Consider the following 25100-nt stretch of genomic DNA (forward strand, 5'->3'; position numbering starts at 1 on the left):
AAAAAAGTACTTTTTTTTCACAAAAATTTTCTTTTAGCTGAAGGGTTTTTCATTTTCACATGGGCAACAGGGTAAAATGGATCCTAAAATTTGTTGGGAAATTTCTCCTGAGTACACCGATATCTCATATGTGGTCATAAACCACTGTTTGGTCGCACGGCAGGGCTCAGAAGGGAAGGAGCGCCATTTGACTTTTTGAATGGAAAATATGCTGGAATATTTAGCATTGCCATGTTGCGTTTGGAGAGTCCCTGTGTGCCTAAACATTGGAGCGCCCCCACAAGTGACCCCATTTTGGAAACTAGACCCTCCAAGGAACTTATGTAGATGCATAATGAGCACTTTGAACCCCCAGGTGCTTCACAAATTGATCCGTAGAAATAAAAAAGTACTTTTTTTCACAAAAATTTTCTTTTAGCCTCAGGTTTTTCATTTTCACATGGGCAACAGGGTAAAATGGATCCTAAAATTTGTTGGGAAATTTCTCCTGAGTACACTGATACCTCATATGTGGTCACAAACCACTGTTTGGGCGCACGGCAGGGCCCGGAAGGGAAGGAGTGCCATTTGACTTTTTTAATGAAAAATTAACTCCAATCGTTAGCGGACACCATGTCGCGTTTGGAGAGCCCCTGTGTGCCTAAACATTGGAGCTCCCCCACAAGTGACCCCATTTTGGAAACTAGACCCCCGAAGGAACTTATCTAGATGTGTAGTGAGCACTTTGAATCCCCAAGTGCTTCACAGAAGATTATAACGCAGAGCAGAGAAAATAAAAAAATATTTTTTTTCCTCAAAAATGATTTTTTAGCCCACTATTTTTTGTTTTCATAAGGCTAACAGGAGAAATTGGACCCCAAAAGTTATTGTCCAGTTTGTCCTGAGTACGCTGGTACCCCATATGTGGGGGTAAACCACTGTTTGGGCGCACGGTAGGGCTCAGAAGGGAAGGAGCGCCATTTGACTTTTTGAATGAAAAATTAGCTCCATCATTAGTGGACACCATTTCGTGTTTGGAGAGCCCCTGCGTGCCTAAAATTTGGAGCTCCCCCACAAATTCCCCCATTTTGGAAACTAGACCCCCCAAGGAACTTATCTAGATGGATAGTGAGCACTTTGAACCCTCAGGTGCTTCACAGAAGTTTATAATGCAGAGCTGTGAAAATAGAAATATTTTTTTTCCTCAAAAAATGATTTTTTAGCCCACCATTTTTTATTTTCACAAGGGTAACAGGAGAGATTGGACCCCAAAAGTTGTTGTACAGTTTGTCCTGAGTATGCTGGTACCCCATATGTGGGGGAGAACCACTGTTTGGGCACACGTCGGGGCTCGGAAGGGAAGTAGTGACGTTTTGAAATGTCGACTTGATGGAATGGTCTGCGGGCATCATGTTACGTTTGCAGAGCCCCTGATGCGCCTAAACAGGGGAAACCCCTGACTAGTGACCCCATTTTGAAAACTAGACCACCCAAGGAACATATCTAGATGTGTGGTGAGCACTTTGAACCCCCAAGTTCTTCACAGAAGTTTATAATGCAAAGGCGTGAAAATAAAAAATATTTTTTTTCCTCAAAAAATGATTTTTTAGCCCACAATTTTTTATTTTCACAAGGGTAACTGGAGAGATTGGACCCCAAAAGATGTTGTACAGTTTGTCCTGAGTATGCTGGTACCCCATATGTGGGGGAACCACTGTTTGGGCACACGTCGGGGCTCGGAAGGGAAGTAGTGACGTTTTGAAATGTCGACTTGATGGAATGGTCTGCAGGTGTCATGTTACGTTTGCAGAGCCCCTGATGCGCCTAAACAGTGGAAACCCCTGACAAGTGACCCCTGTTATGAATGAGTCACCGTAGGAGGCAAAAACAGAAATACTAGCTAAGTCCAGAAAACCAGAGAAGTTGGCAGCTATTGGATTGCAGACCCCTGAACCTATCAACAACAACTAGCAGTAGCCGTGGGGGGTTCCTACGGTGCCCTAGACCCCTCGATCACAGCCAGAGAACTACATAGCCTAAAGACAGAAAGGGAAATGTAAACTGCCCCAGAGCAGACCCCAAAGCAATAGGCAGCCCCCAACATATAATGACGGTGAAGCAAGATGAAAAAACACTCACACAGATAGAAAGATAGGCTGAGCAAATGATGGTGCCCAAGCTAACTAAATAGGACAGGATAGAAAAGCTGCTGTCTGTAATCCGCCAAAACCCTATCAAAACAAGAGCCAACAGCTGATAGGGAAAAAAGCCCTGAAGACGCTAGGCTTCAAAAAGACTATATCAGTACTCAGGTATTTTCTGAAGACAGAGCAAAAAGGAATTCAGCTCACCCCAGCAGGGAATGGCAGAAATCAAGAAAAACAAGGCAAAACAAAACCAAAACACAAATGCAAAAAGCAGAGCAGAAAACTTAGCTTTTGAGGAGCAGGAATCAGACTGGTCTCCTAGAATCCCTCAGAGAGATCACCAGCAAGGCAGAAGGGCGTCGGCTGCCTTATATCCAGTCAGTAATTCCCATCACCCAGTCATCATCATCCTGCCCAGGTGCTTGGTAATGAGCCTCACTACCTTCCTTCACCAGAAGAGGGAGTTCATCAGACCTCAATGGTGAAGGGGAAAATTAACTCACAACAGTACCTCCCCCTTGAGGAGGGGTCACCGAACCCTCATCCATGCCACCAGGGCAATCAGGGTGAGCCCGATGAAAGACACGCACCAATCTTTTGGCATGAATATCAGAGGCAGAGACCCAGGAATTATCCTCCTGACCATAACCCTTCCACTTAACCAAATACTGGAGTCTCTGTCTAGCCAGACGGGAATCCAGTATCTTCTCTACCTCATATTCCATGTTACCTTCAACCAATACAGGGTCCAGAGGTGCCACCCCAGGAACTACTGGTTCAACAAACCTCTTCAACAAGGACTTATGAAACACATTATGGATTTTAAATGTGATAGGAAGAGCCAATCGAAAAGAGACCGGATTAATAATCTCCAAAATCTTGTAAGGTCCAATAAATCTAGGCTTAAGCTTAGGAGAAGCCACCTTCATAGCAATGTTTTTTGATGATAACCAAACCATATCACCAACCTTAAACTGGGGACCAATGGTCCTATGTCGGTTGGAAAACCGCTGGGCCTTTTCCTGGGTGAGAGATAACTTATCCACCACTTGGTCCCAGATCTGGTGCATTCTCTCCACCACAGTGTCAACACCTGGGCAGGCAGAAGGCTCCACCTGCCCTGAAGAAAATCGAGGATGAAACCCAAAGTTACAAAAAAAAAGTGACATCAAAGTGGCAAAACTAGCTCTATTATTTAAAGCAAATTCGGCCAAGGGCAAAAATGAAACCCAATCATCCTGATCAGCGGAAATAAAACATCTCAAATACGACTCCAAGGTCTGGTTTGTTCTCTCCGTCTGCCCATTGGTCTGAGGGTGAAAAGGAAGGACAACTGAATTCCCAGCTTGGAACAGAAAGTCCTCCAAAATCTAGACACAAACTGAACTCCTCTGTCAGATACAATGTTCTCAGGAATCCCGTGCAAGCGAAACACCTGTTGCAAAAACAGGGGCACCAACTCAGAGGAAGATGGCAACTTAGGGAGTGGTACAAGATGAACCATCTTAGAGAACCTATCACAAATCACCCAAATAACAGTCATTCTCTGAGAGACAGGCATATCAGAGATGAAATCCATTGAAATATGGGTCCATGGCCTCCTGGGGACCGGCAAAGGCATCAACAACCCACTAGAGCGAGAACAAGGTTTAGACCGGGAGCAAGTCCCACAGGACTGCACAAAATTCCTGACATCACGAGACATGGCGAGCCACCAAAAAGACCGACTCACCAGATCTCTAGTACCAAAAATACCTGGATGACCAGCCAATGCAGAGCAATGAACTTCAGACATCACTCTCTTCTTCCACTGGTCAGGAACATACAACTTTCCACTGGGACAACGCTCAGGTTTGTCCTCCTGGAACTCTTCCAGAGCACGTCTCAAATCTGGCAAGATGGCAGAAAGAACTACCCCTTCGCCTAAGATGGTAGCAGGCTTGGTCACCACAGGAGAATCAGCAAAGAAGCTCCTAGAGAGAGCGTCAGCCTTGACATTCTTAGTGCCAGGAAGAAAAGAGACCACAAAATCAAAACGTGTAAAAAACAAGGCCCACCTAGCCTGTCTAGGGTTCAAGCGTTTGGCCGACTCAAGGTAAATCAAATTCTTGTGGTCAGTAAGGACCACGACTTGATGTTTAGCTCCCTCCAAATAATGTCTCCACTCTTCAAATGCCAATTTCATGGCTGACATTTCCCGATTCCCCACATCATAGTTACGTTCAGATGGAGAGAACTTTCGGGAAAAGAAAGCACAGGGATTCATTTTAGATGTTACAGGATCCTTTTGGGACAAAACAGCTCCTGCACCAATCTCAGAAGCGTCCACCTCTACTGGAACGGGAGTGAGACATCAGGTTGCCGCAAAACCGGGGCAGAAGTGAATCTTCGCTTCAGCTCCTGAAAGGAAGAAACAGCCTCTGGAGACCAATTCAACACATCAGCACCCTTCTTAGTCAGATCAGTCAATTGCTTGGCAATACTAGTAAATTTTGCTATAAATTTCCGATAAAAATTAGCAAAACCCAAAAACTTCTGGAGGGCCTTCAAAGAAGTGGGCTGAGCCCAAACATAAATGGCCTGTACCTTGGCCGGGTCCATTTCAATAGTTGATGGAGACAAAAAAATCCCAAAAAAGAAATCCTCTGTACCCCAAAAAGGCATTTCGATCCTTTGACATACAGGGAATTCTCCCTCAAGATCTGGACCACAGTCCGAACATGTTCCACATGAGAATCCCAATCCTTGGAGAAGATCAAAATATCATCCAGATAGATACTCAAAAATTTATCCACAAAGTCTCGGAAAATATCGTTCATGAAGCACTGGAAGACAGAAGGGGCATTAGTGAGCCCAAAAGGCATCACCAGGTACTCAAAATGTCCCTCCGGAGTATTAAACGCCGTCTTCCATTCATCCCCATGCTTAATGCGGATAAGATTATACGCCCCCCTGAGGTCAAGCTTGGTAAACCAGCAAGCTCCTTTAACTCTGGAGAATAGATCCGAAATCAGGGGTAACGGATACTGATATTTAATAGTAATTTTGTTGAGGGCACGATAATCAATACAAGGCCTTAATGAACCATCCTTTTTGGCCACGAAAAAAAACCCAGCACCTAATGGTGAAGAGGATGGTCTAATATGACCCTTCTCCAACGCCTCCTTAATATAGGATCGCATAGCCTTGTGCTCGGGTACAGATAAATTGAAGAGCCGACCCTTGGGAAATTTACACCCCGGGCTCAGTTCAATTGCACAGTCATAACTCCTATGAGGAGGCAAAGACGCAGACTCATTGTCACTAAATACATCATAAAAATCCGCCAAATAGTCAGGAACATCATGCGACTGAGGAGAGGTGGAAAAAACCGGAGCCTCACTAAGGGCACACCGACAACCCCAACTCACCACAGACACAGATTTCCAATACAAAACTGGATTATGAATTTGCAACCAGGGAAACCCCAGAACAATGGTATCATGCAAATTATGCAACACCAAAAATCTGCAATTTTCTTGATGGTCTGGGGAAACCCGCATTACCACCTGGGTCCAAAACTGAGGTTTATTTTTCGCCAAAGGAGTAGCATCTATCCCCCTCAAAGGGATAGGCATCCGCAGAGGTGTCATCGGAAATCCACAACGTTTAGCAAAATCCAAGTCCATTAGGTTCAGGGCTGCTCCCGAATCCACAAAAGCCTTGGCGGAAAATGTGGACAGGGAGCAGATCAGAGTAATTGCCAGAAGAAACTTAGGTTGAACACCACCCACAGAAAACGTGTGTGCAAAACGTTTCTCTCGTTTAGGACAGACAGAAATAATATGCGAGGCATCTCCACAAAAAAACACAGCTTATTACGCCTTCTGAACTCCTGACGTTGCTCTCTGGACAAAACTCCATCACATTGCATAGGTTCAGACACTTGTTCAACAGGTGGCAACACCTCTCGTGCAGTCCTGCGTTCACGTAAACGCCGATCAACCTGAATGGCTAATGACATAGAATCGTCAAGACCAGAGGGAACAGGAAATCCCACCATAGTATCTTTTATGGCTTGTGACAAACCCTTCCGAAAGGGAGCTGCCAAAGCATTATCATTCCAGGTAGTAAGGACCACCCACTTTCGGAATTTTTGACAGTACAATTCTGCAGAATCTCGACCCTGGCTCAATGCCAACAGGGTCTTTTCAGCCTGATCAATAGCATTAGGTTCATCATACAACAACCCCAAGGCTTGAAAAAATGCATTCACATTAGTCAGAATAGGATCATCTGGTTTCAAAGAAAACGCCCAATCCTGGGGATCGCCACGCAGCAAAGAGATGACAATTTTAACCTGCTGTGCGGAGCTCCATGACGAGTTAGGCTTCAAGGCAAAAAATAATTTACAATTATTTTTGAAATTCAAAAATTTAGACCGATCCCCAAAAAACACATCAGGAGTAGGGATCTTTGGTTCAGCAGCATGTGAATGAGCAAGGTAGGTGGAAATTCCCCGCACTTCCGCAGCGAGCTGCTCCACACGATCAGACAATTGCTTTATCTCCATTGAGAGAAAAAAAATTCCCCCTACGGCCTCAGAGATATAGAGCAAAAAATATACACACACTTTTTTTTTTTCTTTAACAATTCTTTCCTGCTATTGAGTACCCTAGGATCTGCGGTATGGCTGGTGATTCTGTTATGAATGAGTCACCGTAGGAGGCAAAAACAGAAATACTAGCTAAGTCCAGAAAACCAGAGAAGTTGGCAGCTATCGGATTGCAGACCCCTGAACCTATCAGCAACAACTAGCAGTAGCCGTGGGGGGTTCCTACGGTGCCCTAGACCCCTCGATCACAGCCGGAGAACTACATAGCCTAAAGACAGAAAGGGAAATGTAAACTGCCCCAGAGCAGACCCCAAAGCAATAGGCAGCCCCCAACATATAATGACGGTGAAGCAAGATGAAAAAACACTCACACAGATAGAAAGATAGGCTGAGCAAATGATGGGGCCCAAGCTAACTAAATAGGACAGGATAAAAAGCTGCTGTCTGTAATCCGCCAAAACTCTATCAAAACAAGAGCCAACAGCTGATAGGGAAAAAAGCCCTGAAGACGCTAGGCTTCAAAAAGACTATATCAATACTCAGGTATTTTCTGAAGACAGAGCAAAAAGGAATTCAGCTCACCCCAGCAAGGAATAGCAGAAATCCAGAAAAACAAGGCAAAACAAAACCAAAACACAAATGCAAAAAGCAGAGCAGAAAACTTAGCTTTTGAGGAGCAGGAATCAGACTGGTCTCCTAGAATCCCTCAGAGAGATCACCAGCAAGGCAGAAGGGCGTCAGTAATTCCCGTTACCCAGTCATCATCATCCAGCCCAGGTGCTTGGTAATGAGCCTCACTACCTTCCTTCACCAGAAGAGGGAGTTCATCAGACCTCAATGGTGAAGAGGAAAATGAACTCACAACAGACCCCATTTTGGAAACTAGACCACCCAAGGAACTTATCTAGATGTGTGGTGAGCACTTTGAACCCCCAAGTTCTTCACAGAAGTTTATAACGCAAAGGCGTGAAAATAAAAAATATTTTTTTTTCCTCAAAAAATGATTTTTTAGCCCACAATTTTTTATTTTCACAAGGGTAACAGGAGAGATTGGACCCCAAAAGTTGTCGTACAGTTTGTCCTGAGTACGCTGGTACCCCATATGTGGGGGTTACCACTGTTTGGGCACACGTCAGGGCTCGGAAGGGAAGTAGTGAGGTATTGAAATGCCGACTTGATGGAATAGTCTGCAGGCATCATGTTACGTTTGCAGAGCCTCTGATGTGCCTAAACAGTAGAAACCCCACACAAGTGACCCTATTTTGGAAACTAGACCCCCCAAGGAACTTATCCAGATGTGTGGTGAGCACTTCGAACCCCCGAGTGCTTCACAGAAGTTTATAACGCAGAGCCATGAAAATAAAAAATCATTTTTTTCCACAAAAATAATTATTTTAGCCCCCAATTTTTTATCTTCCCAAGGTTAACAGTGGAAATTAGACCCCAAAAGGTGTTGTGCAATTTTTCCTGAGTATGCTGATACCCCATATGTGGTGGTAAACCACTGTTTGGGCACATTTCGGGGCTCGGAATGGAGGGAGCGCTGTTTGACTTTTAAAACGCAAAATTGGCTGGAATAAATGGTGGCGCCATGTCGCGTTCGGAGACCCTGTGATGTGCCTAAACGGTGGAAACCCCTCAATTCTAACTCCAACCCTAAACCCAACACACCCCTAACCCTAATCCCAACCCTAATAATCCTAACCACAACCCTAACCCCAACACACCCCTAACCCTAATCCCAACTCTAAACCTAACTACAAGACTAACCCTAATCCCAACCCACCCCTAACCCTAATCTTAACCCTAATTCCAACCCTAATCACAACCCTAGCCCTAATCCCAACCCTAATTCCAGCCCTAACCCTAATTCCAGCCCTAACCCTAATTCCAACCCTAACCCTAATTCCAGCCCTAACCCTAATTCCAGCCCTAACCCTAATGAAAGCCCTAACCCTAATGCCAGCCCTAACCCTAATACCAACCCTAACCCTAATGGAAAAATAAAAATATTTTCTTTATTTTATTATATGTCCCTACCTATGGGGGTGATAAAGGGGGGTTTTATTTACTTTTTTTTTATTTTGATCACTGTGAGAGTTTCTCACAGTGATCAAAATAAATGAATGAATCTGCAGCCGGCGCACTGCGCATGCGCCCGCCATTTTCCAAGATGGCGGCGCCCATGACGCAGGACACCGGGACGGCCAGGAGCTACTGGAGGGACAGGAGGTACCGGGGATGGTGGGGGGGTATCAGATGGCTGGGGGGAGCGGAGGGAAGTGGGAGGGGACCTGATGATGACTGCGGCTGCCGATAGCTGCCGTCAGTTGTTGGCGGCAGCCGATCGGCGCCATCAGTCGGTGGGTGGGGGATCTGATTGCAGTCTCTAGCCATGGATATATTGTAATATTTCACCAAATTTAATTGTTGAAATATTGCAATCATACTGCGCATGCGCCCGCCATTTTCAAAGATGGCGGCGCCCATGCAGGAGGGACGGCGGGACACCGGGAGCCGGAGCGGGACATGACAAGTACCGGGGAGGGTGAGGGGGGGGTTGGACATCGGGGGAGCGGAAGGAAGAAGAGGGGGGGCAGATCGTGACAGCAGCAGCCCATCGCTGCTGTCAGTCCGTGGCGGGGGCCGATCGCCCCTGCCAGCCGGTGTGGGGGGTTAAATTAGTGTCTCCAGCCATGTCCGATGCTACTGCAGCATCGGCCATGGCTGGATTGTATCGCTCTGATTGGCTGTTTCACTTTCAACAGCCAATCAGAGCGATCGTAGCCACGTGGGGGCTAAGCCACCCCCCCTGTGGTGAAGCATAAAGGGTCCTTTGTGTGCGGGTCGGGTGACCTTTCATTAACCCCGGTCACCCGACCCGCAGGGGGGCTATTTATAGCATGACGCCTACGGGGGCGTCATGGGTCGTTTGGGCACGGCTTTTCATGATGCCTACGTAGGCGTCATGGGTCGTGAAGGGGTTAAGTAATCTCAATATCCACATTTTTTTCAGGGCTATTGTCCTGCTTACCCCCATTTTGTTCCCTTTTTCAGCTTTACCCCTTAATACCCCCATTTTGCAGCATGAAAGATCGAGACCACGTTGACCTCTATTGGCTGTGATATGGTCTCATTATGCTGGGAATGGCCCAATAAACATGAACCTTTTCAGCCTACTAATCAGTCAACAGCTGTATGCTTTTTAGCTTTTTATTTGCTGGTTATTAAAAAATTAGTGGACTCCCCAAAAAAATTAATTAGGGTCCCCTCCATTTTTAATAAACAACTAAGGCAAAACAGACAGCTAAGGGCTGATATTAAAAAGCTGTGACGGGCCAGGGATATTGGCCCCTTCCCACACTAAGAAAACTAGTCCTCAGCTGCATGCTAAATGGATAATCTATTACATGTGTTGATTCTTGTGCTTTGCCTCAGCTCTTCCTGATTGCTTTTGTGCAGTGGCAATTGGGGTAATCTCTAAGTATAATTCCAGCTGTTATCTGTAAAAAATCACAGCTTACATCAAACCCAGGGTTCGTAAGAGAGGTGTCTATGAAAAACCACGATTAATAACACTGTAAATAAAAATAAAGAACACACAGATAAAAAACAAGGATTTTAAATATAAAAACAGACACCATCTTTCACCCATTTATTTACCAAAAAAAAACACCTGCAGGTCCAATGTAATGCACAAGGTCTTGCGTAATCCACATCAATGTCCCAAGATGATCCCCGGTTCCAATACATACAGAGGCCACAGAGACATCATAAAACGTGACCTCTACCCATGTCTGCCATACACACACTAAGGGTGGTATGGAAGACAGAACCTAAGGTTGGTATTAAACTACTCCAAAGGACCTGGCCCTTTAACCCACTGGGATTTAGCTTTCTCAGTGTGAACCGGCTATTTCCAAGTGGGCAGAAGGACGAGATCTCTCTGGCCACTTGGATTTAGCTTTCTCATTGTGAGCCGGCTATTTCAAAGTGGGCAGAATTACCAGATCTCCCTGGCCACTTGGATTTAGCTTTCTCATGGTGAGCAGGCTAAATCCAAGTGGGCAGAAGGACCTGGTCTTTTCGCTTACTAAGTCTGGTATTAAACCACTCCAAGGGACCTGGTCCTTTAGCCCACTGAGATTTAGCTTTTCACAGTGAGCAGGCTAAAACCAAGTGGCCAGAGGAACCTTGGTCTTCTGTCCACTTATAATAATAATAATAAATTTTATTTTTATAGCGCCGACATATTCCGCAGCACTTTACATTTCAGAGGGGATTTGTACAGACAATAGACATTACAGCATAACAATAATCACATACAGTAGATTATAACAAATACCAAGAGGAAAGAGGGCCCTGCTCGCAAGCTTACAGTCTATGAGGAAAGAGGTAGACACGAAAGGTGGGTGGTAACAGTTGCCCTGATTGTATGGACCAGCCATAATGTTAAGTGTGTAACAGTACAAACACAGAGGGCTAATGGATGCATAAAGCATGTGGGAACATGATGCGGGAAATCTGGTTATGGTAAAACTTTTGGCTGTGCCACACAGGGATAGATTAGGTTAATGTGTTGAGGCGATAGGCCAGTCGGAATAAATGCGTTTTCAGGGCACGCTTAAAATTCTGGGGATTGGGGACTAATCGTATTGACCTGGGAAGTACATTCCAAAGAATTGGCGCGGCACGTGTAAAGTCTTGGAGACGGGAGTGGGAGGTTCTGACTATTGAGGATGCTAACCTCAGGTCATCAGCAGAACGGAGGGCGCGGGTAGGGTGGTATACTGAAACAAGGGAGAAGATGTAAGGTGGTGCTGAGCTATGGAGGGCTTTGTGGATGAGGGTAATAAGTTTATACTGAATTCTGGAGTGGATGGGTAGCCAGTGTAATGACTGGCACAAGGTAGAGGCATCGGTGTAACGATTGGTGAGGAATATGATCCTGGCTGCAGCATTCAAGACAGATTGGAAAGGGGAGAGTTTGGTAAGAGGGAGACCAATTAGAAGAGAGTTACAATAGTCGAGACGAGAATGAATAAGAGAAACAGTAAGAGTTTTTGCAGAGTCAAAAGTAAGAAAAGGTTGAATTCTAGAAATGTTTTTGAGGTGCAGATGACAAGAGCGAGCCAGTGATCGAATGTGGGAGGCAAAGGAAAGCTCGGAATCAAGTATGACCCCAAGACAGCGGGCCTGTTGCTGGGGAGTAATAGTGGAACCACACACAGAAATGGCAATGTCGGGTATAGCTACATTAGTAGAGGGAGGAAACACAAGGAGTTCAGTCTTTGACAGGTTCAGTTTCAGATATAGTGAGGACATGATATTAGACACAGTGTTTAGACAATCGCCGGTGTTTTCTAGAAAGGCTGGCGTGATGTCAGGAGAAGAAGCGTATAATTGGGTGTCATCAGCATAGAGATGGTACTGGAAACCAAATCTACTGATTGTTTGACCAATAGGGGCAGTGTACAAGGAGAAGAGGAGGGGTCTAGAACCGATCCTTGAGGGACCCCAACAGTAAGGGGAAGGTGACAGGAGGAGGAACCGGCAAAAGATACAGTAAAGGAGCGGTCGGAGAGATAGGAGGAGAACCATGAGAGAACGGTGTCCTTGAGGCCAATGGAACGGAGTCTAGTGAGGAGGAGCTGATGATCCACTGTGTCGAATGCTGCAGAGAGACCCAAGAGAATTAGCATGGAGTAATGACCATTTGATTTAGCTGTTAGCAGATCATTAGAGACTTTAGTGAGGGCAGTTTCAGTGGAGCGGAAACCGGATTGGAGAGGGTCAAGAAGAGAGTTTTCTGAGAGATAGTGGATAAGACGGGAGTGGACCAGGCGTTCCAGGAGTTTAGAGATAAAGGGAAGATTAGAGACAGGTCTATAGTTAGCGGCACAGTTTTGGTCGAGGGATGTTTTTTAAGCAGTGGATGTATGATGGCATGCTTAAATGAGGAGGGAAAAATACCAGGAGAGAGAGGATAATATTTTAGTTAGGTGAGGGGTGACAGCAGGGGAAAGGGACTGGAGGAGATGTGACGGAAATGGGTCACTGGTGCAAGTGGTTGGGCGAGAAGATGCAAGGAGCCTGCTTACTTCCTCTTCTGTGACTGGTTCAAAATCAGAGAGTGAGCTAGATGCAGTGGGGGAGGGAGGAGAATGCATGGTATGAGGTGATTGGAAGATAATTTCCTGTCGAATCTGGTCAATTTTTTCTTTTAAGTAATTGGCCAGATCGTCAGCTCGGAGCTCCGTGGTTGGGGCCTGTACTCTTGGGTTGAGTAGAGAATGAAAAGTGTCAAAGAGATGTTTCGGGTTATTGAACAGTGAGGTGATGAAGGTGTTGAAATAGGCTTGTTTGGAGAGGTGAAGGGCAGTGTTGTATGTTCTTAGCATAAACTTAAAATGGATGAAATCTTCATGTAGATTGGAAATAGATGACTCTCACTGAGAAAGCTAAATCCAAGTGGGCAAAAGGACCAGGTCCCTTGGAGTTGTTTAACATCAGACTTAGTGGACGAAAGGAACAGGACCTTCTGCCCACTTGGATTTAGCTTGCTCACTGAGAAAAGCTAAATCCCAGTGGGTTAAAGGACAAGGTCCCTTGGAGAGGTTTAATACCAGACTTAGTAAGCTAAAAGACCAGGTCCTTCTGCCCACTTGGATTTAGCCTGCTCACTGTGAGAAAGCTAAACCCAAGTGGCCAGAGGGACCTGGTCCTTCTGCCCACTTGGAAATAGCTGACTCTCAATGAGAAAGCTAAATCCAAGTGGCAAGAGGGACCTCTGGTCCTTCTGCTCAATTGGAAATAGCCGACTCACACTGAGAAAGCTAAATCCAAGTGGTTTAAAGGGCCAGGTCCCTTGGAGAGGTTTAATACCAGACTTAGTGCTTAGTGGACAAAAGGACCAGGTTCTTCTGCCCACTTGAAAATAGCCAGCTCACACTGAGAAAACTAAATCCAAGTGGCCAGAGTGACCTGGTCCTTCTGCCCACTTGGAAATAGCCGGCTCACACTGAGAAAGCTAAATCCAAGTGGCCAGAGGGACCTGGTCCTTTAAACCACTTGGATTTAGCTTTCTCAGTGAGAACCGGCTATTTCCCAGTGGATAGAGGGACCTAATCATTTAATCCACTTGGATTTAGCTTTCTCAGTGTGAGCCGGCTATTTCCAAGTGGGCAGAAGGAGTCCCTCTGGCCACTTGGATTTAGCTTTCTCAGTGAGGGTCGGCTATTTCCAAGTGGGCAGAAGGACCAGGTCTTTTGGCTTACTAAGTTTGGTATTATACTACCCTAAAGGACCTGGCCTTTAGCCAACTGGGATTTTGCTTTCTCACAGAGAGCAGGCTAAATCCAAGTTGTCAGAAGGATCTGGTCCTTTAGGCGACTGGGATTTAGCTTTCTCACAGAGAGCAGGCTAAATCCAAGTTGTCAGAAGGACCTGGTTCTTTAGCTTTCTAGGTCTAGTGTTAAAACACTCTCAGGGACCTGGCCCTTTAGCCAACTGGGATTTAGCTTTCTCACAGAGAGCTGGCTAAATCCCAGTTGGCAGAAGGACCTGGTCCTTTAGCCTGCTTGATCTAGTATTACAACACAGGGACCTGGTCCTTTAGCCAACTGGGATTTAGCTTTCTCACAGATAGCAGGCTAAATCCAAGTTGGCAGATGGACCTGGTCCTTTAGGCGACTGAGATTTATCTTTCTCACAGAAAGCAGGCTAAATCCAAGTTGGCAGAAGGACCGGGTCCTATAGTCTGCTAGATCTAGTACTAAAACACTCACAGGGACCTGGACCTTTAGTCAACTGGGATTTAGCTTTCTCACAGAGAGCAGGCTAAATCCAAGTTGGCAGAAGTACCTGGTCCTTTAGCCTGCTAGATCTAGTATTAAAACGCTCACAGGGACCTGGACCTTTAGCCAACTGGAATTTAGCTTTCTCACAGAGAGCAGGCTAAATCCCAGTGGGCAGAAGGACCTGGTCCTTTAGCCTGCTGGATCTATCAGGTCCAATAGATCTTTTTAATATTGTATGCAGTTTGTATTGTGAAATCTGGCGACAGATCTACTTTGATCCTACCTTGTCATATTGCACTCAGAGCTTAGAAATATCAAGAAATCTCAGCATTCAGAGAACTGCTAGATCTGCAGTAGATAAAACAGTGATGATATCAAAGCTGCAGCGAGTAGCCCAGTAAGTGATACATCGCTAGAATCAGACTCTGACGTTACATCATGCTGCTCTTATATGGGGTAGCAAAAATCTGGGGACGGATTCCTTTAAAAAAAAAAAAAAGTTTATGCCTGTAGTTGCCACTAGAGGGAGCATGCTGTATAATGTGTATACACTGAACTTAAAGGGGTTGTCCAGACCTCTAAAATGTATGACCCATCTACAGGACAGTTGGTGTCCAACACTTAAAATCGAAATTACTCAACTGTTATTGGCTATATAATTACCCAAAATCAGATTTGCAGGAAGCTCCTCTGTCACTTGCAAACTTACTACAACGTTTCTTTTAGGAATTTGCAAAAAATCTTGCAGACTTGACTAGATGAGAGGCTTAGGACTGGGATCTAAGCGGTAACATTTCTACTTGTGGAGAACGAGGAGCCAGGACTAGCAGCTATTCCAGTCTAAAGCCTCCTACTTAACCAAATCAGATCTCATACTTTGCACTGACGAGTGGCAACACACCAAACTATGTGTCTGCAAATAGAGATTCCGGATTGGCTTTTGTCCTAAGTCATGTGACAAGACTCATTAAAGGGTCGATATTGACTTTTAGGATTGCTGCTTCCAATAGGTGGTGCTAAAGTTTAAGTCCTCCTCCTCTCTGAAGACTCAATTTGCATCACACACCAGACTGACCTCGCAATGGGGTATAACCATGCACCATACTGGCATATATGCAGACTAACAGCAAACATAAACACCTGGTGTACCTCTCTTGCCACTCCTACCTTGTGTATGAAAAAGCTCTGTTGTTAATACTGTTCGGGTAGAGCTATCCAATAGCGCTATCCATGAAGAAAGTGAACAGGTAGAGCTATCCCATAGCTCTATTCCTAAAGGAAATGAATGGGTAGAGCTATCTGATAGCGCTATCCCTCAGTGTTCCTGAGCATAAGCTATTTCACATGGTTGAGCGCACTTGGGATCTGCCCCCAAGGCCCTGCCCATGCCCAATGTTTGGTCCGTAGACCGCGGCTAGGAGTTAGTCCCGCTTTTGACCTTCAGCACTCAGGAGAGGAAAAACCTCCAGTGGAGGAAACCTCTTGGGCACCATGGCTGAAAGGCTGCACTTCCCTTAAGCTGTAGATGTTCATTGATGAGAACAGAGACCGAACCCGGAATCTGCCTCGATGTGCAGTAGGACACCCACTTGTTCAGTGAGTGCATCTAGTTGCAGAAAGTCCAGTAATGTCATATCCAATGGTGGAGAACAGAGACCGAGCCCGGAATCTGCCTCATTGTGCAGTAGGACACCCACTTGTTCATTGAGTGCGTCTAGCTGCAGAAAGTCCAGTAATGTCATATCCAATGGTGGAGAACAGAGACCGAGCCCGGAATCTGCCTCGTTGGGCAGTAGGACACCCACTTGTTCAGTGAGTGCATCTAGCTGCAGAAAGTCCAGTAATGTCATATCCAATGGTGGAGCACAGAAACCGAGCCTGGAATCTGCCTTGCAGTGCAGTAGGACACCCACTTGTTCAGTGAGTGCATCTAGCTGCAGAAAGTCCAGTAATGTCATATCCAGTGGTGGAGAACAGAGACCAAGCCTGGAATCTGCCTCTTTTTGCTGATGTAAAGTTGTCGTCTCCAGCTGGATCCCATGTTCACTGTGGGTTCACAGCGAGACCCTGCTCTGCCTCACCTGCAATATAAATGTCACAAAATTAGTAAAACAGTAAAGATTAATATATGTACAAGCAGACAGATTGCACTGTACTATGTAATACATAATGGGTATTATTTAATGTCTATGTTCAGGTATGTTCTACATCCTATCAGTGCTGTGATATGAATAGCACCCTGCCTATTATTTTAGGATCTGCTATGTTTAGATTACAGCTTACTAGCAATCCCTCCCTCATGGTATATATACAGCACTGCACCTTGTTCCTATATCCCCATGAAAAAGCTGTGATTGATGGTGAAACAAGTGTCAGGGTTAAGTGGTGGAGTGGCAGTTTTGGTACTATAGCATGCTTAATTGTACTTAGTACTGACTTTAGTTTTTATTATTGGTTTTCTGTGTTACTAAGGCTTAGCATTTGTACAAGTATTTGCTTATGCAATCTGGTAGTACATTGGATATAGAACACTTTTTACTCTGCCATCAGCTCTTTTGATTTTTTACATTTGCACTTTAAGTCAGTATTGCTATGTATAAAATGTGATCGTGATTAAATATTCATCTGTTTGTTTTTGCCATGACCACCGACTGTAGTTTGTTTTCTATTTGTAGTTATATGCTCATCCAATACTTATATACTCATCAAATATTGTTATGTATTGTGATTTATTAAAGATGATTTATATAATTCTTTATTGTATTTGTGATTTGAGAATGACAACTCCCATTCTCCTGTAGTGCAGCCAATTTTGGCTCACAGACTGATGATTTAGCTTGCATAAAGAAAAGTAACGCATCGATATTTAGGCCATTAGTGCCCAATTCCTAATTATTTAGCCTATTGCCTGTTAATACTAATACATAACATAGATCATAAAACATATTTATGAAGCTCTAAAGCCTTACATTTGGTTTTTGTTGGCATAAGCCAGAAGTTCCTGAAAAACAAACTTCATGACGACTTAATATTTCTCTCTGTCTTTGTCCAGGGCAAGATGTTTCTCAAAATTTTGAGGAGGCGGAGGAGTAGACAAAGGAGGAGTCAGAGGAGGAGGTGGAATAAGTCCTCTGCCCTCTTGTTTTGTAAATGATAGTGTATAATTAATGAGTTGTTCATTAATGGACATTGATTCTACTCTGTCGGTCTGAGATTGAGGGCCAGGAAATTTTAAGAAATTGCTTGAACTGCAGTTTAATAATATATTGCTTAGGATGGCAGATTTTTAATTTATGCAAGTTATGGAGATTAGAACAGAATTTATTTATGGTAGTAAGCATTCTTCTTATCAACATGAAGTAAAAAGGAACTTACTGTCCGAGGCGGCGACCACAGTCTAATCTGGCATGTAGATGGTTACATGATCGGGGCCAGATGTAGAGATGTCGGTGTTTTTGGCAATGGGTCCATGAGCAGCTTCGTCATTTACAATCTTTATATTATCGAAATGTTCTCCTGTAAGGTGTAACATTCAAATTAACATTATTAAAATAAAAGCTTCTATGTTTCTTAAAGAATATCAACATTTTACAGGTTTTATAATGGCTAATTTGTAAAGTATGAATAGCCTGAGAACTTACTTTCAAAGATGATCACATCCTCATCTGAATCTATAGTGTAGAGCATATAACCAGGGTCAGATGAGTTCTCCTGTTTTCCTGTGACACAAAACATTGAAATCAGCATTTCAAAAGAAAAATATTCTATGTTTCTTCTAGATTGTTTCCTTTTTGTCTACAGTAAATTCACTGTCAAGATCTATTAAGAGATTATGTTTAGTGTAAAATGTTGCTTTTGTGTTTTTCATGCTAATTTTCAGTTGCGGTTTACATTACCAGCAAAACACATGAGATTTCAGAAATCTCCTGTGCACACATTGCTTTTTAGTCATCGGAATTTTGTGCTTTGCATGTTTCTTTGGACGTACAGCACGTCACTTCTTTTAGTGTTTTTTCATCCATTGACTTCAATGGATGGTGAAAAACCCCAGAAAATCCGCACCAAAAATGCAAGTATCGTGTTTTGCTGTATTTTTTTGTGCTAAAACCAGATTCTATGGAATAGGACTTTTTTTTAACACTAAACTTTATCAGCATGCACAAGAGATAAATCGAGCACGCCAAAACCGCTGCCAGAAACACACAAAAAAGCATAAAAAATGCTGCAAAATGCATTAATGTCAGATTAGTTAGGCTGTACATACCGTCAGGATCAGCCCGATTCTCTGTATCTTTTCTCCAGCATTTCTTTATCAGAAATCTATAAAGTGATAAAACAGAAGTCATGTAGCAAATTGTAAAGTAAAGTCTATCTGTGTTCTGCAGAATGTTATGAAGACATTTATTTTTCGCCATCTTATTTGTCTCTCCCGATCTGTAGTCATTTTTGTGATCTATGACAATCAGCATTTTTTTCAATTATACAGAAAAGTCCATTGTGCTCGGACCGGTCAGAGCCAGTTTATGACCCACGAAACATCTTCTCTAGATGATTCCCTTTCCTGAATCCGTGTGATGACCTGAAGATGGGATGTTTCTTCTATAGACTCCCGTGTAGCCCATAAATCAGTATAAGACTTACCCACAGATGATGGTACAGGCGACACCGGAGAAGAATCCAAGGAAGAAGTGGATGGCAGGATGTAGAATAACCATAATGAAGTATTCTATTGGAAGAAAAGAATAGACGTCAGATATTTGGAGCTACTAATATAGACATTATATTTTGCACCTCATTTATATAACCAGACCTAGGATCATTCCTATGAGTAAGGGGACACATACACAACACCTAGCTGTCGGCCCATGGTTCAGCTGATCTGTTCAGCCGGCAGATATTTCTCCTGACTCCTCCATGCACAGGAGCGCTAACTCTGCCGATCGCACCTGTGTTCTATGTGAGAAAGCCACAGGTAGATTCCTCTGGCGGTGGCTTATTTAGCTGGGAACAAAAGGATCAACACTTGGACTGTCGGCAGAGCTGCTGATATTGGGGAATTGGTCTGTCACTGGTCTCATGTGCATGGGGGTCTGAACTCTAAGACTGAACAGATCAGGAAAATAGTAAATACCAACAAGTTGGATAAATTCCCCAATTACCTGTAATGCAACTACGGAGCACCACCACCAGGGGGAGCTGTCATGGGAAAAAAGTTTTGCACTTACTGTATACAGATAGGGTATACAGATCAGTTGCTCAAACCAAGGGCCAGAGCTATCACTGACAAAGGCTACCAAAAACCGCACCAATACATAGCCACCCAAGAACCAAAAAGAGGCAGGAAAAGTTAACCCCTCCATGACCAGGCCAGGGAAAGAAAAGCGAGAATCACACCCCGACCTGGATAATGACATTAATATAAATTTGTAATTATTTTCCCCTAAAGTATTGATGAAGACACACATTTGAAGATCAGAGATACACGTGACTTATTTTTCGCTTACAGGGGATCTCCATTCAAGCTTACAATTTGTTTGAGCCTGGAATAGGGAATACATGATGGGAGAAGGCTCCTGGAATTACAAGTGACACGTGAAGAATCCTCCAAGAAATGTACCATGTGACTTACTAACAATAACCCCATATTGGATAAATATCTGGGAAAACACTTACCTCCAGGGGCCAAAGCCCAAAATGCTGGTGGCGGATGTTGATAGGAGCGCCTTGTACAGATCTTAATAGCTCAGTCACGATCAGAAGAAATCAAAACAGCAGTTTATCCCGGAGGAATATCGCTAGTTGTGTAACACACAGTGAGTCTTTCCAGACAAAGCCTCTTCCTGCAGTGTCACTCCGTATAACCCCTCAGTCCGTGAGGTCACAGTGGTGATCTAAGTGTGACATCACAGAGGAGCGGAACACGAGTGACATCACAGAGGAGCGGAACACGAGTGATGTCAGATACTTGTAACCACTAAAGATCAAGCAGCTTCATTCATTTATATTATGTGTGTTTCTTAACCCCTTTTCTCCCAAGGGTGGTTTGCACGTTAATGACCGGGCCAATTTTTACAATTCTGACCACTGTCCCTTTATGAGGTCATAACTCTGGAACGCTTCCAAGGATCCTGGTGATTCTGACATTGTTTTCTCGTGACATATTGTGCTTAATGTTAGTGGTAAAATTTCATTCATGTAGCTTGTGTTAATTTGTGAAAATTACGGAAATTTGGTAAAAATTTTGAAAATTTAGTAATTTTCCAACTTTGAATTTTTATGCCCTTAAATCACAGAGATACAGCACACAAATAACTTAATAAATAACATTTTCCACATGTTTACTTTACATCAGCACAATTTTGGAGCAAAATGGGGTTTTTTTAGGACGTTATAAGGGTTAAAATTTGACCAGCGATTTCTCATTTTTACAACACCATTTTTTTAGGGACCACATCACATTTGGAGTCACTTTAACGGGTCTATATGATAGAAAATACAGAAAAGTGACACCATTCTAAAACCTGCACCCCTCAAGGTGCTCAGATCCATATTTAAGAAGTTTATTAACCCTTCAGGTGCTTCACAGGAATTTTTTGAATGTTTAAAAAAAAAAAAAAGAACATTTAACTTTTTTTCACAAAAAAAATTACTTCAGGTCCAATTTTTTTATTTTACCAAGGGTAACAGGAGAAATTGGACTTCAAAAGTTATTGTGCAATTTGTCCTGAGTGCGCTGATACCTGAGATATTTGTAGACAGCTATTAAGTATCCTTTCAGTCTTCTCTTTTGCAAGCTAAACATTCCCAAATCCTGTAACTGTTCCTCATAGGACATGGTTTGCAGACCGGTCACCATTCTGGTCAGTCTTCTCTGAACTTGCTCCAGTTTGTTGATGTCTTTTTTAAAATGTGGCGCCCAAAACTGGTCACAGTATTCCAGATGAGGTCTGACCAAGGAGGAGTAGAGGGAAATAATGACTTCACGTGATCTAGACTGTATGCTTCTGTTAATACATCCTAGAATTGCATTTGCCTTTTTTGCTGCTGCATCACACTGTTGACTCATGGTCAGTCTTTTTCACTTGTGCTGTTATTTAACCCTATTCCTCACATTCTGTATATGCTTTTTTTATTTTTATTGCCCAGATGTAGTACTCTAAATTTTTCCCTGTTAAAATCAATTCTGTTAGTTGCTGCCCACTGCTCCAGTTTATTTATATCTTTTTGAATCCTCTCTCTCTCTTCTCTAGTATTGGCTATCCTTCCTAGCTTTGTGTCATCAGCAAATGTAATCAGTTTACCCTCAATCCCTTCATCTAAATCATTGATAAAGATGTTGAACAATACAGGGCCCACGACAGAGTCCTGTGTTACCCCACTTGAGACATTCTTCCAACTGGATGTGCAGCCATTTACGACCACTCTTTGGGTCCGATCACTAAGCCAGTTATGAATCCACCTTACAGTTGCCTTGTCCATTCCATACTTAGTCATTTTTTCAATAAGGATTGTGTGAGATACTTTGTCAAATGCTTTGCTGAAGTAAAGATATACTATATCTACAGCATTTCCCTGATCCACTCAGTCAGTGATTCTGTCATAGAAGGAAGTTATTGCGTGTTTGTGGCGGCTGGGCCATAACTATAATGGGGCAGTTTGCAGTCACACCCGAGCTCTGGAGACTGGGAGGGCCTAGAAGGTCCCTTTTTCACAACTGAGAAGTTCAGTACAAATAAAAACCTCGTGATAGTTCAAAATTCTGTTGAAGTTTTTTTATTGAGGCCATTCAAGTTTTGCCCAGGTTGGTAAAGAAGTAGATATGAGCTAGTTAGCTAGATAGATGATAGATAGATAGATGATAGATAATAGATAGATAGACAGACTAATAGATAGCTAATAGATAGATAGATAATAGAAAGACAGATAAATAGATAGATAATAGATAGTACAGTTATTGAAAATAGATAGATAATAGATAGATATTAAAAAATGGAGGCAGCACACCATTCAAAGTGAAAAAAATAGAAGTGCTTCAGTTTAATAGCCCATCATGATGACATTTCAGCTCACATTGAGCCTGTATAGACAGATAGAGATAGATAGATCGACAGATAGATAATAGATAGATAATAGATAGATGATAGATAAGGGATAGATAGATTGTTAAATAGATTATAGATAGATCGTTAGATAGATAATAGATCGTTAGATAGATAACAGATAGATGGTAGGTGATGTGCGCTGTAGTTGTGATCCCTCCACCTCAGCCAAAGCGCAAAAACTGACTGGAATGGAGAAGGTCAGTAATATCTGTGTTCAGTTTTGGATTGAGGTGCTAAGGGCCCACCAGAAATCAACTCCAGGGCCCCACGTTTCAGCTACATGTAAATGTGACATCATCCTCAATCACAAATTTGTACAACAATTAGCGACGAGGGAACGTGCTGGGATAAGGTGTTATCTGAGCATGCACGGGTGCTAACCAAATGTCTCAGGCATGCTCGAATAATATGTTTGAGTCCCCGTGGCTGCATGTCTTGTGGATGTTTGATAGCCACAACACATGCAGGGATTGACTAACAAACAGGGAATCCCTGCATGTGTTGTGCCTGTTGAACAGCGACAAGACACAGCCATATTTTTTGAGCACGCCAAAGACACTCGGATAGCACCCGAGCATGCTCAGATAACACCTTATCCCAACACGTTCGCTCATCACTAATAACAATGATACAAAGTCCAGAAATAGAAGGCGAGCACCATCACAATAGTCCACACATCCGAACCAACATATGTGTATAAAAGAGACGCAGCCGGCAATACAACTGCTTTACCCTTAGGTGCACATTCAGGGAAAATAAGCTAATTCATATAGCAAAAAATAGTGGAAAAGAACGGCACTCACCGGGTAGTGTAGTCAAGGCTTTATTATAAAAGCATAGTTCACATAAGTGAAAACAAAAATATAAATGTATAATACATATAATAGTACCATAAATACAAAAGGAAAGAGAAAAAACCACAAGCCAGAAAATGGCAAAAGAATAATGATTTTTCACAAAAAAAATTTTCCGAAAAGTTTTTTTCCAAAAAAATTGTTTCATATCACAAAAAAACAGACATATCAATCCTCTTATTGAGTCCCGTGCGCTCTAAAGCACTGGTTTGCATAATCCACCTGGCCTCTCGTTTCAGTAAATTCCTATTCAGATCACCTCCCCGTGAGGATAGAGTAACCCTTTCTATACCAGCAAATGATAATGCATCGGGATTGCCACCGTGTGCTTCTCTCATATGGTTAATAAGTCTAGGGACCCCTTTGCCTGTCAAAATAGAATTGAAGTGCTCCCTAAACCTAACATAAAGAGGACGTATAGTTTTCCCTATATAAAAAAACTTACAAGGACAAAATAAAATATAAACAACATGAGTGGTTTTGCATGAAATGAAATCAGTGACATAATGAGTTACGGCACCTATACGTAAACAACGGTCAAGAATATGATGAGAACAAAAAGGACACTGCCCACATCGATAATTACCTTTCGGGGGCATCAAATTGAGCCAATTACTATGTGGGTCTCCCATGCGATTATGTACAAGAATATCCTTTACTGACACTTTTCCTACAAGCAAAAAGGGGTCCTCGCTCCACCACTTCTGATAAATCAGTATCGTGACTTAAAATGTGCCAATTTTTACGGATTGCAGACCTGACTGCCCCGTCCATAGGACCAAAATCAAACGAAAAAACAAACCTCTTTTCATCCTTCTTGCAATCAACGCTTTTTAACATCTGAAAGTTGTCTGGTGGCTTCATTCAAATAAAGTGACCTTGGCAACAGCACCATGTTGCCACCTTTATCTACGGTTCTTACCACAACATCAGACCACTTGGTGATCTCTGACAAAGCTCGCTTTTCCTCAGGAGATAGATTAGAGGGAGCCCTCTTGTAAACCAAAGCCTCCACATCCTTCAATACCTGCGTTTCAAACAAATCGATCACATTGCCTGGAGAAATCGGAGGCATAAATGTGGATTTTACACCCCGCATAAAAGGTTTAGCAGATTCAAAAACCCCTGCATCATTGTTTTCTGCGGAAGCATTTACTTCACATAAACTGGTTAATAAAGCCGCATCTTCCCTGACGGTTACAAATGCACTGGAGTCCGCAAGAAAACCCAATGGACCCACAGTGCACGGGCTAACCACATCAGGTGCGGCATGGTCAGATTTTTTCTGACTTTGAATCAGGACATATCTTCACTTGGAATAAAGCGAATCGTGGCAGTGATAAGACTGGCCGGCCGCGCTTTAGGGGAAATAGGCGCCCCAGGAAATATAAAAAAAATCTGAGGGAATATCTAACTACTGATTCTGATTCCAGTTACTGTGACGACAACCCGGTGATGACCAATTTGAGATATGATACATCGGTTTGTGAATCTGACACTGCACATACTTCCGCAACACAGGTCCCTTTAGGCGGAGAACGAGACGAGGGGGCAAGAGGAGGAGGCGTCACGCCCCAGTACAAGAGAAAAATGGTGACTTGGAACAGGAAGGAGAAATAACCCTT

The sequence above is a fragment of the Dendrobates tinctorius genome, unplaced genomic scaffold (genome assembly GCF_039654945.1).
Source record: "Dendrobates tinctorius isolate UK_male_01 unplaced genomic scaffold, ASM3965494v1 ptg000001l, whole genome shotgun sequence".
Taxonomy (NCBI): domain Eukaryota; kingdom Metazoa; phylum Chordata; class Amphibia; order Anura; family Dendrobatidae; genus Dendrobates; species Dendrobates tinctorius.